A 13,486-nucleotide genomic window follows, 5' to 3' on the forward strand; every position below is an offset into this window, starting at 1 on the left:
GGTGGTGTTCTTTGATTGGCCAACAGGACCAGTGCCCTCCTCTGGCATTGGGGTGGGAGCCAAGTGATGAGGTTGGATCGGGAAGGAAGATTCCCAGGGGCCAGGCTGTGGGCTGACATAACCTCTCCCACTACGGGGAGTCCTGGAGCTTCTGAATGGAGTGATTAATCCTCCTGTGAGGGGGTGGGAAGCAGTGCCTTGGGGGAGGGATGAGTACGGCAGATCTGGGCAGTGGCCAGGAGTGCCTGTCTCTTAGAGAAAGGCCCGGGCACCCTGCAGTTCCCAAGCTGTCCTTACCTCTCCTCAGACTTTTTCCTCAGCCTCACATGAGTCCTGAGAAGTAGGGAAGGATGACTTGGCTGTGCCCATTTAACAGGTCAGGTTGAATGGCTTTCACAACCATTAATTAATAACCATTAATGGGAATAATGGTCCTGGGTTAGCAAACCATTAGGCTGCCCATCCTCCAGGGAGAGATTTGTATGGGGAACACTCAGCAGCCACGTCTGGGGCCGGCATCAGGCATGGACCCTCTCTTCACCCCACGGACACCTTTGGGGATGGGAGAGGTTCGCACTGGTTGAGGGGCTGCAGGAGGCTTGCAGACTCTGCTTGGGCCTAACAGGGGTCTCGAGGAAGGACCAAGTACGGCCCGTCGGAGTCCACCGCAGGGATGATCCAGGCGGGCTTCACGGAGGAGGCTGCCTGGAGCCCAGTGAGCACCCACGATGCGCTGGGGGCTGGGCTGAGGACGCGCAGCGGCCCGGGGCAGAGGGGCGGCAGGCAGTGGTGTGGCCCGAAGCGCGCGGATAGGAAACTCCGGGCCCCACCTGGGCGCTCCGGGCGCTCAGGTGAAGCTCGGCCAGGAACCGCGCCCCCCAGCCCGGCCCGGCCCGGCCCGGCCCAGCCTCGCCTCCGGCGCTCTCCCCGCGGCCCCGGGTTCCCCGCCGCCCGGCGATTTCGGTGCGTCAGCAGAGCGGAAACGGGGAGCGGCGCCAGCCCGCGAGCGGCGGGGACGCGGCCTGGCAGCGGCCGGCGGCTCCGCAAGTTCTGTTCCGCCCGCGTTTGTGTTGGCAGCTGCCCGCGGCGCGCGGCCCGGCCGATGAAAGGGCCCTCTGTCTGCGCCTGAGCGGCCCCGCTCGCCTTTCATTCTTAATATAATCTTCACTTCATTTTTAACCGAGCAGAGGTTCTCTTGGAATTCTTCCCCTTCTTCCAAAAATACATGTGCGTGCGTGTGTTTGCAAAAGTTCCTTCACGGTGAAGGTCGGGATTGTCCCGGGGAAGGGAAGTGCGAAACCCGAGGCGGATTCACAGCGAAACAGAAATGCCTTTCTTCCTGTGCAGGGGCCTCCCTGGGGGTCGCCGCCTCCGCTGGGGTGTCCCCCATGCCGGCCCGGCCCCGGGGTCTGGGGTAAGAGGACGGGGATCCTTCTCCACCACCGCCCACAGCCCACCCCCGACACCTAGGATGAATGGGCTGTTTGGAAGTCGAGGTCAGTGGGGAGGGGCTGGGGTGCCTTCTCAAGGGGTCCCTGCCCAGGGCTGGTTGGAAAGCACTGTGGTCAGGTGTGGCCAGCACGGGCTGTCCTCCCAGAAATGGATGCAAAGGAGAGACAGGACCGCTGGGTCCGGGGTTCTGCCTGGGGAGACTTTACTCTGTACCCCTGTCTGTGAGGAAGCTCAGAACAGCCTGCAACAATGCCTGGAAACCTGCCTCCAGCCAGCCCTCCATTCACCTGGCTGGGCAGAGGGGTGTTAACGCCTGAGGCAATGTTCTAGATTATACCAAAGACTACCATTTGGAGAAGACTCCCACCTCAAACATCGCAGGGCCAGGGCTTTCCATGCATGTTCCCAGGTTCTGGTGTGTTAGGTATGGTTATCCATACAGAAGAGAAACAAAAGGCTCAGAGGAGCTAAGTAACTTACCCCAAGTCCCAGAACATGAAGGGTGTGAGGGCCAGAATTGTGGAAGCAGGTGGCAAGAAGCCTGGGTTCGCCCTTCTGTTTCAGTGCTTTTCAAACTGTGTTCTGCAGATCTTCTACCTGCTCTCACAGCCAGGAAATTTTGATTCCAGTTCTTAAAAAAAAATTAATTTGTGTTTGTATTTGGACTTGTGTTTTGAGCAATGGAGTAGATTATATAACCTGAAAACTACCCTGCTGTAAACACCTAGGAAAGCTCAGCTAAAACTAAAACAAAAAACAACCACCAACAGTTTCCTTTTAAATCCAAGAAATTAAGAACCAAAAGGAAATCTCCAAGAGCTAGAAATGAAGAGGGTAACAAAGGTAAACTGACCACAGCTGCCCTGCTAGGGGGATGAGGGAGCCTTGAGGGCACAGGCAGAAAATGGGGGCAGGTTGTCATCCAGAGAAGGTGATGCCTTGGATCTACGCAAAGTGGGGTTTGAAACAGAGACGTCAACTAAAGCTGGGACTGTCTGGGGCTATACCTTCAGTGAAATAATGTGCAAAAAAGAAAGGAAAAAAAAAAACCCAAGACCTTTAGGCACAAAAGGACAAGAAGGAAATTTGTCTCAGCGTGGCTGGTAGAATTTTTTTAATGCCTCCTGAGAGTCTGTGAACCATGAACCAGTGCTCACACAGGTCTTAGATTCAACGTGACTCCGCCTGTTAACCTATAACTGAGAGATTAACATAAATATTGGTCCCAGGCTTAGTAATATCTGTGGGTCACTTAACAGAAACAAATACAAAACTTGCTCTAAAAGAACAGGTCCTCAACTGAGGTCACACAGGACTCCCACAGATAAAGCCCTGATGAAGTTGAGTTGATAGGTGCACAGAAGGAAACTCAACCCCAGTCAAAAGTCTGGAGATACAAAAACAGCGAGATTAAACACCCCAAACCAACCTGAAAGACGATAAGTATGTTTTTATTTTTATTTAGTTTTTTGGCCGTGCCACAGAGCATGCGGAATCTTACTTCCCCCACTAGGGATTGAACCCGTGCCCCCTGCAGTGGAAGCATGGAGTCTGAACCACTGGACCGCCACTGGAAGTCCAAAATAAGTATGTTTAAAATGATAAAGAAAGGAGTAAAAAAAACATGAGAGAAAAATGACACAAATACAGAGGTATAGTATCACTTTCTTAATTTTATAAAATTCCATTTTCCTCCATGTGATTTTGCAGCTGCAGCTCCTATCAACAAGAAGTGGAGTCTTGGGCTTCCCTGGTGGCGCAGTGGTTGAGAGTCCGCCTGCCGATGCAGGAGACACGGGTTCGTGCCCCGGTCTGGGAAGAGCCCACATGCCGCAGAGCGGCTGGGCCCGTGAGCCATGGCCGCTGAGCCTGCGCGTCCTGAGCCTGTGCTCCGCAACAGGAGAGGCCACAACAGTGGGAGGCCCGCGTACCGCAAATAAATAAATAAATAAATAAATTAAATTAAATTAATTAATTAAAAAAAAAGAAGTGGAGTCTTTTCCTCCACCCTGTTAATCTAGGCTGCGTTTGCAACTTCATTTGACCAATAAAATGTGGTGGAAGAGATGTTTGTTCTGAGCTTTGGCCTCAAGAGGCCTTGGGCACTTCCGTTCATTCTCTTAAAACCCTTAATGAATAAACCCAGAGTAGTCTGCTGGAAGATGAGGGACAGTGTGGAGCAAAGAAGTGCCATCCCAACTGAGGCCATCCCAGACCAGCCAGTCCTTAACTGACCACATATGCCTGAGTGAGCTCAGCCAAGACCATAAGAACTACCCAACTGAGCCTAGCCTAAATCGGTGATGCACAGAGTCATGAGCTGAATAAATGGTTGTTATTTTAAGCTAGTGCATTTGGGGATGATTTGTTATACAACAAAAGCTTACTGATCCAGAGAGTGTAAGAGACATGAATAGAATGAGAAGGTCTGACACACATCTAACAGGAGTTCCATGGGGGAAGAGACTAGGCAGATGTTGGAGACAGCATATTCAAAGAGATAGTGTCTACAAAATTCCAGTTTTTGTGAAAAATATAAATCCTTAGTTTCAGAAAGCACTGGTTCCAGTAAGACGAATAAATTCAGAACTATATACATCACTGTGAAACTGTCAAACACCATAAAGAAGATCTTAAAGGCAACCAGAGAGAAAAGAGAGATTACCTTCAAAGGAATGACAATGACACTGCCAGGAGATTTGCTAATGGCAACATTAGAAGCCTGAAGACTGTGTTAAAGAGCATCTTCAGGGACTTCTCTGGTGGCACAGTGGTTAAGAATCCGCCTGCTGATGAAGGGGAGACGGGTTTGAGCCCTGGTCCGGGAAGATCCCACATGCCAGGGAGCAACTAAGCCGTGTGCCACAACTACTGAGCCTGTGCTCTAGAGCCTGCGTGCCACAACTACTGAAGCCTGCGCTCCTAGAGGCCGTGCTCCACAACAAGAGAAGCCACCACAATGAGAAGCCCGCACACCGCAATGAGGAGTAGCCCCCGCTCACCGCAACTAGAGAAAGCCCGCACGCAGCAACAAACACCCAACGCAGCCGAAAATGAATAATTAATTAATTTTAAAAAAGAGTATCTTCAAGTTGCTAAGAGAAAGTAAGAGTGTATCTAGAAATTCTTTAGCTAAATTATTATTGAAGAGCAAGGATAAAAATAAGGTTACTTTTGGGGCTTCCCTGGTGGCGCAGTGGTTGAGAGTCCGCCTGCCGATGCAGGGGACACGGGTTCGTGCCCCGGTCTGGGAAGATCCCACATGCCGCAGAGCGGCTGGGCCCGTGAGCCATGGCTGCTGGGCCTGCGCATCCGGAGCCTGTGCTCTGCAAGGGGAGAGGCCACAACAGTGAGAGGCCCGCCTACCGCAAAAAAAAAAAAAAAAAAGGTTACTTTTTATAAAGATTGAGAGATTTTACTACTAACAGACTTTTTTTTTTTTTTTTTTTTTTTTTTTTTTTTGCGGTACGCGGGCCTCTCACTGTTGTGGCCTCTCCCGTTGCAGAGCACAGGCTCCGGACGCGCAGGCTCAGCGGCCATGGCTCACGGGCCCAGCTGCTCCGCGGCATGTGGGATCTTCCCGGACCGGGGCACGAACCCGTGTCCCCTGCATCGGCAGGCGGACTCTCAACCACTGCGCCACCAGGGAAGCCCCAGACTTTTTATGGACTGACTATATATCTATATAAAAGTATGTATCCTATATATCCTTTGTATTGTACACATATCTCCTATATATGGTGTATATTATAACCCAGGAAGAAGTGGTGTTAAGAAAGCAGCAATAGGGCTTCCCTGGTGGCGCAGTGGTTGAGAGTCCACCTGCCGATGCAGGGGACACGGGTTCGTGCCCCAGTCCGGGAGGATCCCACATGCCGCGGAGCGGCTGGGCCCGTGAGCCATGGCCACTGAGCCTGCCGTCCGGAGCCTGTGCTCCGCGACGGGAGACGCCACAACAGTGAGAGGCCCGCATAACGAAAAAAAAAAAAAAAAAAAAGACAAAGAAAGCAGCAATAATAAACAAAAATACAAATAAAAGTGAGTGAATGTGAGTAAATCTCATGATAACAACAGTAACCAATTTGGGGGTATAAAAAGACGTAATTAAAGTATTGGGCACCAATGGTGACTAAGTTCCTTGTATTAGTTAAAAGGGTAGACATATGCTGCAGACATTGTTAGTTCAAGTATACAAGTTAAAAAATTAAGGGTAACCTACGAAGGGAATGAAATAGGATGTATAACTTCCAAAGTAATATGTGGAGCAGGGAGTGGGAGGAAGAGAATACAGAAAATGTAACCAAGCTAATGGAAAAGAATAAAGGAGAAAAGGAAATAAAGGAAAAGGAAGATAAATAGCACAGTCCAAAATATATAATTGATCACAGTAAATAATAAATGGACAAAATTTATAGATTAAAGGAGCATGTCAAATTAAATAATTAAACAAAAGCAAAAAACATAAATATTAGAATACAGGAATACTGGAAGTAATGGAATGGGAAATATTTATGAGGCAAATTTTAATCCAAAAAGTGGTATATCCATATTAATATTAATTTAAAAATTTCTGTTTCCAGATAAGATGGCCTATAATATGGAGTAGCATACTCCACCCCACCTCTCCCATAAAATAAAGCAGTAAAATTTGAACAGATCATATTTGAAGAAATAATGCTGGACACTTTCCAAATTTGGCAAAAGATATAAGCCTACAAATTCAATAAGCTCAGTGAACTACAAATAGGATAAACCCAAACCCAAAGAAATTCACAACCAGACACATTCTGATTAAACTGCTGAAAACAAAAGACAGGGAAGAAATTATGAAAGAAGCCAGAAAAAAACATTCATTTTTTTTTTTTTTTTTTTTTTTTTTTTTTTTTTGCGGTACGCGGGCCTCTCACTGCTGTGGCCTCTCCCGTTGCGGAGCACAGGCTCCGGACGCGCAGGCTCAGCAGCCATGGCTCACGGGCCCAGCCGCTCCGCGGCATGTGGGATCTTCCCGGACTGGGGCACGAACCGGTGTCCCCTGCATCGGCAGGCGGACTCTCAACCACTGCGCCACCAGGGAAGCCCAACATTCATTTTTAAAGAATAACAATTCAAATGACTGTGGATTTCTCATTAGAAACCATGGGGGCCAGAAGGATGTAGAACAACATTTTTAAAGTGTGGAAAGAAAAGAACTGTCAACCCATATTCTGTATCCAGTGAGAATATCCTTCAGGAATTAGGGTGAAATTAATACATTTTCAGATGAAGGGAAACTAAAAGAATTCATTCCCAGCATAGCTACTCAAAAAGAAATACTAAAGGAAGTTTTTCAGACAGAAGGGAAATAGTGCCAGAAGGAAATTTGGAGTATCAAGATTGGGAAAAGCAACAGAAATGGTAAACATCTGGGCAAATGCAATAAACTATTCTTAAGTTTTTAAAACTCTGATGGTTGAAAGCAAAAATTATGACATTATTTGGTGGGATTTTCCATGTATGTCAATGGGATATATGACAACCATTACGTAAATGGGGAGGTTGAAAGGACATATACTGTGGAAAGTTTTCTACATTCCACCTGAAGTGGTAAAATGCTGATGCTAAGTAGACTTGAAAAGTTAAGTATGTATATTGTGCTCCCTAGAGCACACTTGAAAACAATACAAAATGTATAGTCAAAAACACAATAGATAAATTAAAATGAAATACTAAAAAACATTAAAATAACCTAAAAGAAGACAGGAAAGGGGAAATAGAGAAACAAGAAGAAAACAAAATTAATAAAATAGTAGATCTAAATCCAAACAGATCAGTAATGACATTAAAAACAAAACAAGGGCTTCCCTGGTGGCTCAGTGGTTGAGAGTCCGCCTGCCGATGCAGGGGACACAGGTTCGTGCCCCGGTCTGGGAAGATCCCACATGCCGCGGAGCGGCTGGGCCTGTGAGCCATGGCTGATGAGCCTGTGCTCCGCAACGGGAGATGCCACAATAGTGAGAGGCCCGCGTACCACCCCCCCCCCCAAAAAAAACCAAGACTGGGACTCCCCTGGTGGTCCAGTGGCTAAGACTCCACGCTCCCAATGCAGGGGACCCAGGTTTGATCCCTGGTCAGGGAACTAGATCCCACGTGCCGCAACTAAGAGTTTGCATGCCACAGCTAAGAATCCCGCATACCGCAACTAAAGACCCCACATGCCGCAACTAAAAGATCCCGCACATGGCAACAAAGATCCCACATGCTGCAACTAAGACCCAGCACAGCCAAATAAGTAAGTATTTTTAAAAATAATAATAAAAATATAAAAGAAATAGTTTATAAGTTAAAAAAAAAAGACCTGGGCTTCCCTGGTGGTGCAGTGGTTGAGAGTCCACCTGCCGATGCAGGGTACATGGGTTCATGCCCCGGTCTGGGAGGATCCCACATGCCGCAGAGCGGCTGGGCCCATGAGCCATGGCCGCTGAGCCTGCGCGTCCAGAGCCTGTGCTCCACAGCAGGAGAGGCCACAACAGTGAGAGGCCTGCGTACTGCAAAAAAAAAAAAAAAAAGACCTAACTATATGCCGTCTATATGAAACTTACTTCAAATATAATGATATAAATAGGCGAAAAGTAGAAGAATGGAAAAAGATTTACCATGAAGAAAACATTCAAAAGAAAGCTGGAGTGGCTATATTAATAATTATTATTATATAACCAGACAAAGTATTCAGAGCAAAGGATTACAAGGGTCGATTTACCAAGAAGACATAGCAATCCAAAAAGTGTATGCACCCAAAAATAGAGCTTCAAAATACATGGAGAAAGGCTGTCAGAAATGAAAGGAGAAATAAACAAATTCACAATTATCGTTAGAGACTATAGCACTTTTCTCTCAGAAAGTAATAGTACTGGTAGACAGAAAATCAGAAAGGCTATTGAAGAAGTGAACAATACCATCAACCAACTGGATCTAATTGACATTTATAAAACACTCTACCCAACAATGGTAGAATACACATTCTTTTCAGGTGCCTGTGGAATATTCACCAGGATAGACTATACCCAGGGTGGTAAAACTAACCTTTACAAATATAAAAGAAATGAAACCATACAAAATACGATCATAGTGGACTTAAACTTGATGTCAATTACAAAACGATAACAGGAAATTATTCAAACACTTGGAAATAAAACAGCATACTTCTGAATAATCCATGGGTTTGAAATCCCCAATTTGTTCTATTACTCTGATATCAAAGTCAAACAAAGTCATACAAGAAAAGAAAACTGCAAACTAATATCTCTTATGAATATAAATGAAAAAATTCTCAGTAAAATACAAGCAAACTGAATCTAGCAGCATATGAAAAAGATTATACACCATGACCAAGTGGGATTTATCCTAGAAATGCAAGAGGGGTTCAGCAAACAAAAATCAGTCAAAATAACTCAAAATGTATAAAAATGTAAGAACTAAAATGATAAATGATAAGAAAACAGGGAACAGACGTCCCTGGTGGTCCAGTGGTTAAGAATCCACCTTCCAATGCTGGGGACGCAGGTTCGATCCCTGATTGGGGAACTTAGATCCCACATGCTGCGGGGCAACTAAGCCTGCACACTACAACTACTGAGCTCTCGCACTATGGAGCCTGCGCGCCACAACTAGAGAGCCTGCATGCTGCAACTACTGAGCCTGCGTGCTCTGGAGCCCGAGCGCCACAACTAGAGAGAAGCCCGTGTGCTGCAATGAAGATCCCGTGTGCCACAACTAAGACCTGACACAGCCAAATAAATAAATAAATAAATATTAAAAAAAAACCCAAAAACATGGATAAATCTTCACGACCTTGGATTTGGCAATGGTTTCTAAAAATGATACCAAAAACATGAGCAACAAAAGAAAAAAAATAGATAAATTGGACTTTATCAAAATTAAAGACTTTTGTGCTTCAAAGGGTACCATCAAGAAAGTGAAAAGATAACCAATAGAATGGGAGAAAATATTTACAAGTCATATCTCTGATAAAGGACTAGTATCAGGAATATATAAAGAACTCTAGGGAATTCTCTGGCGGTCCAGTGGTTAGGACTTGGCGCTTTCACGGCCGTGGCCCAGGTTCAGTCCCTGGTCAGGGAACTAACATCCCGCAAGCCACACACCACGGCCAAAAAAAAAAAAAAACCTCTAAAAACTCAGCTATAACTAAACCAACAACCCAATTAAAAATAGGCAAAGGATGGGGACTTCCCTGGTGGTCCAGTAGGTAAGACTCCATGCTCCCAATGCAGGGGTACCGGGTTTGATCCCTGGTCAGGGAGCTAGATCCCACATGCTGCAACTAAGAGTTCGCATGCTGCAACTAACAAGCCCACATGCTGCAACTAAGAAGCCTGCATGCTGCAACTAAAAAGATCCCACATGCCTTGATCCCCCAACTAAAGATCCCGCATGCCGCAACAAGGATCCCACGTGCCGCAACTAAGACCCAGCACAGCCAAAATAATTAAATAAATAAATAAATATTTTTTAAAAATTCAAAAAAAAATAGGCAAAGGATCTAAATGAATATTTCTCCAAAGAAGACATACAAGTGGTCAATAAGCACATGACTATATGCTCAACATCATTAGTCATGAGGGAAATGCAAACCAAAACCACAAAACCGCTTCATACCAGTTAGGATGGCTATGATTTTTTTTTAAAGAAAGAAAGAAAATAATAATAAAAGGCTGTGGGGAAATTGGACCCTCATACTGTATGGGAATGTAAAATGGAGCAGCTTCTGTGGTAACAGTTAAACATAGAGTTACCCTGTGATCTAGAAATTCCACTCTTAGGTGTATTACCAAGAGAATTGAAAACATGTTCACACAAAAATGTATACATAAATATTTATAGCAACATTGTTCATAATAGCCAAAAATTAGAGGCAAAACTGATGCCTGAAGAAATAGAAAGGCTCAATAGACCTATAATAATGAAATAAATTGAACTGGTAGTTTCACAGCTTCAAAAATAGAACACTAGGTTTAGGTGACTCTTTAGGTGAGTTCTTACAGATACTCAAGGAACATAAAATACAAATCATGAACAAAATATTCTGGAGAAGAGAAAAAGATGGGATGCTTACTGACTCTTTTTATAAGGCTGTTATATTATTGAACTCAAGTGAAAGCCTTTCTCTGTTCATTTTTCTTCATTCTTTTTTTATCTCCGTTCTTCAGACTGCATAATCTCTAATCTATCTTCAAGTTCACTAATTCTCCTTACAGAGCAAATCTACTGTTGTTCTTCTCTACTGAACTTTTCATTTTAGGTACGGTACTTTTCAACTTCGGAATTTCCATTTTGTTCTTTTTATAATTTCTATCTCTTTATTGATATTCTCTATCTGATGCAGCTTTCCCATCATAGCTTCCTTTACTTCTTTTATCATGGTTTCCTTTAGTTCTTTGAACATATTTATAATGGCTACTTTGAAGTTTTGTCTGTTAAATCCAACACCTGGTCATTCTCATAGGCAGTTTCCATTACTTGCCTTTTTCCTGTGTATGAGTCATACATTCCCATTTCTTTGTATGCCTCATATTTTTTGTTGGAAAGTGGACATTTTAGATAATATATTGTAGCAACTCAGTATGGTGCCCCTCCCCTGGGGCATTGTTATCTGCTTATTTATTGGTTTAGTGACTTGGTCTATTCTACCCTCTCCCCTTAATGTGTAGCCTCTGACGGAGCTCTACGGAGAGCACAGGCTTGGTGGTTGTGGCCACAGTCACCCTGGAATGACAGTGGTTTTGGCAGGGCTCTCTTTGACTCTCTCTTTCCCTGACCAAACACATCTGTTAAGCGCCACTAATTGCTAGTTAGTTGCACCTCTGTTTTCATCACTGCCCTGTGGCATATATTGTTCCCAGACTAATCCAATCAAATCTGGACTCCTTTGAAGGGATGGTTCCTGAGGTCAGTGTTTGAGATCTGTTTTGACCCCAGAAGGGCTCCATACAGCTCTCTCTTTCCCTGGTTCTCTCTGACAAACTAACTAGCCTACATCTCCAATGAATCTACCAGTCTCCTCCCAACTGCCTGCCACCACAGCCTCCAGTGTTTCTGAGGGCACCTCTGGGCTTGAACTTCTCCACACTTTGTTGCAAATGAAGTCAATTCCCTTGAGAAGAGATTGGGAGCTCTCTGTTCTACAGCCTGCCTCTCCCTATGGGCAAAATCTCTGTGCCATGGCTCTGGAGCTGGGACTAGGGACAAGGGTGTGCTTCTCTCTGAATGGCACCCCTGCTTTAGGAGCTGAGTGCTCAGTGGAGGAGAAAGGCTATAGCCTCAGGCCTTCTTGGCTTGCCTCTCGCAGGATGGAACCTCTTCCTAGAAAGCCAGGGCAAGGGGATTGGGGCCCAGTGTTCTGAGTGGTGCCACGCCCCTGGTAGAGTGGGTGCTGGGCAGAATAGAGAGCCCCCATTTCTCGGCAACACTTGCCCAGAATAACGCCTCAGCAGCAAGTAGCTGGGGGCAGGCTGACAAATGCTTATTTCCTGCCTGTTCTGGGAAGATGACCCCTGCCTTGGAGCTGAAGGGAAGGGACCTCTGTGTGCTGGGCTGCAGCAGCCTCGAGGGGAATTTCCATTCTGCTGAGCTGGGGGTGGGGATGGGGCAGGATCTTGTTCAAATACCAGGGACTGTTCTTACCAAGTTTTAGTAGAGTTGCTTGTATGTTTCTTCATTTGTTCTAAGCCTTCAGGACCATTTCCAAAGGGCGCCTGAGTGCTGTGATGAGCAAAGGCCTCCTCCCACCCACAGTGGACAGGTAGCACGAGGGAGACGTATTCCGTTACTGTTTTAAGCCACTGAGCGCAGGGAGTTTTTGTGACCACAGCAGATCTAGCTTAGTGTTCTCAAGTTTGGGCATGCGTTAGAATCCCCCAGAGGGCTCGTTAAAAATACCGGGTGCTGTTCCTCACGCCCTGAGTTTCTGATTCAGCAAATCTGGGTTGGTGCCAGAGAATTTACATGTCTAATAAGTTCCCAGGTAAAGGTGATGCTGCTGATACGGGGACCATACTTTGAGAACTACTGCTCCAGCCATCCTTTCTGATATCTGGGGATAAATAATAGTAGTGTTTACCTCGCTACAGAGTTGGTAAGGATCATTGCATTAACATCTGTAAAGCATTTACAATAGTGTCTGGCATCCAAACAGCCTTAGCATTATTATTAATATGTCCCAAAGTTTTTTTTCGATATAAGGATATTCTCAGGTGTTAAAAATTTTAATACTATTTGGCCTTTTACTGGAATAACCCAGATGACTAGACTTTCCAGCATTTTCAGCTGTCTCTTTTTATTACTTCTTGATCCGCTTATAGCTCAGACCAATTGCTGAGGAAAGATAGTCATCCAGGCAGGATTGTTAACTAGGCCCCATAACCTTGCCTGCTTTTCTAAATTGGTGTGCTGGCCCCTGCAGATCTGAAGGCAGCTCTGTTCCTCTCCTAGCACAAAGGTGCTGGGCTTTGTGGCTGCAGTTACCCTCTGTTCCCATCAGGGCTAGACCAGGGGTGGGCCAGTAGCATCCACTACAAGACCCCAAACTAAACCAAGTCAGGAAGGAGGGGAGGTCAGTGTTTCTGCTGCTTCGTCCATGCCCTTTTCCAGTTACATAAGGAATCAGGAGGTTATCTGTTGTCTAGGAAGCTGTGGCCCAAGAGGAAAAGGCAAGGGCAGGTACATTTGAACTCATAAGAGGGAAAGAATGCTGGGGCTGCCATAGGACAAATTATGATACTTCATACTTCGATGCATAATGTCTTGTCATAATCCTCCCAATGTTCCCTGTGAGGACCTCGGGTCAGGCACTGACAGTGACAGCAGCCAACAGCCTGTGCCATGTGCCATTAGCTCATTTAATCCTCCCAAGAGCAAAGCAGGTATCATTATTACCCTCACTTTACAGATGGGGAAGCTACACACAGAGCGGTTAAGTATTTTGTCCAGGGTCATTCAGCTAGTTGAGAGTCAGAGCCAGAATTTGAACCCGGGTGCT

At 45.6% G+C, this 13,486-nt stretch overlaps 1 protein-coding gene across 1 annotated transcript in view; it reads left to right on the top strand.

The window, feature by feature from the left end:
- HIP1 (huntingtin interacting protein 1) overlaps positions 1-13,486 on the top strand; it is a 407,412-nt gene that overhangs the window by 292,118 nt on the left and 101,808 nt on the right. The window lies entirely within an intron of this gene.

This window comes from Mesoplodon bidens (assembly GCF_964165515.1).
Source record: "Mesoplodon bidens genome assembly, chromosome: 15".
Taxonomy (NCBI): domain Eukaryota; kingdom Metazoa; phylum Chordata; class Mammalia; order Artiodactyla; family Ziphiidae; genus Mesoplodon; species Mesoplodon bidens.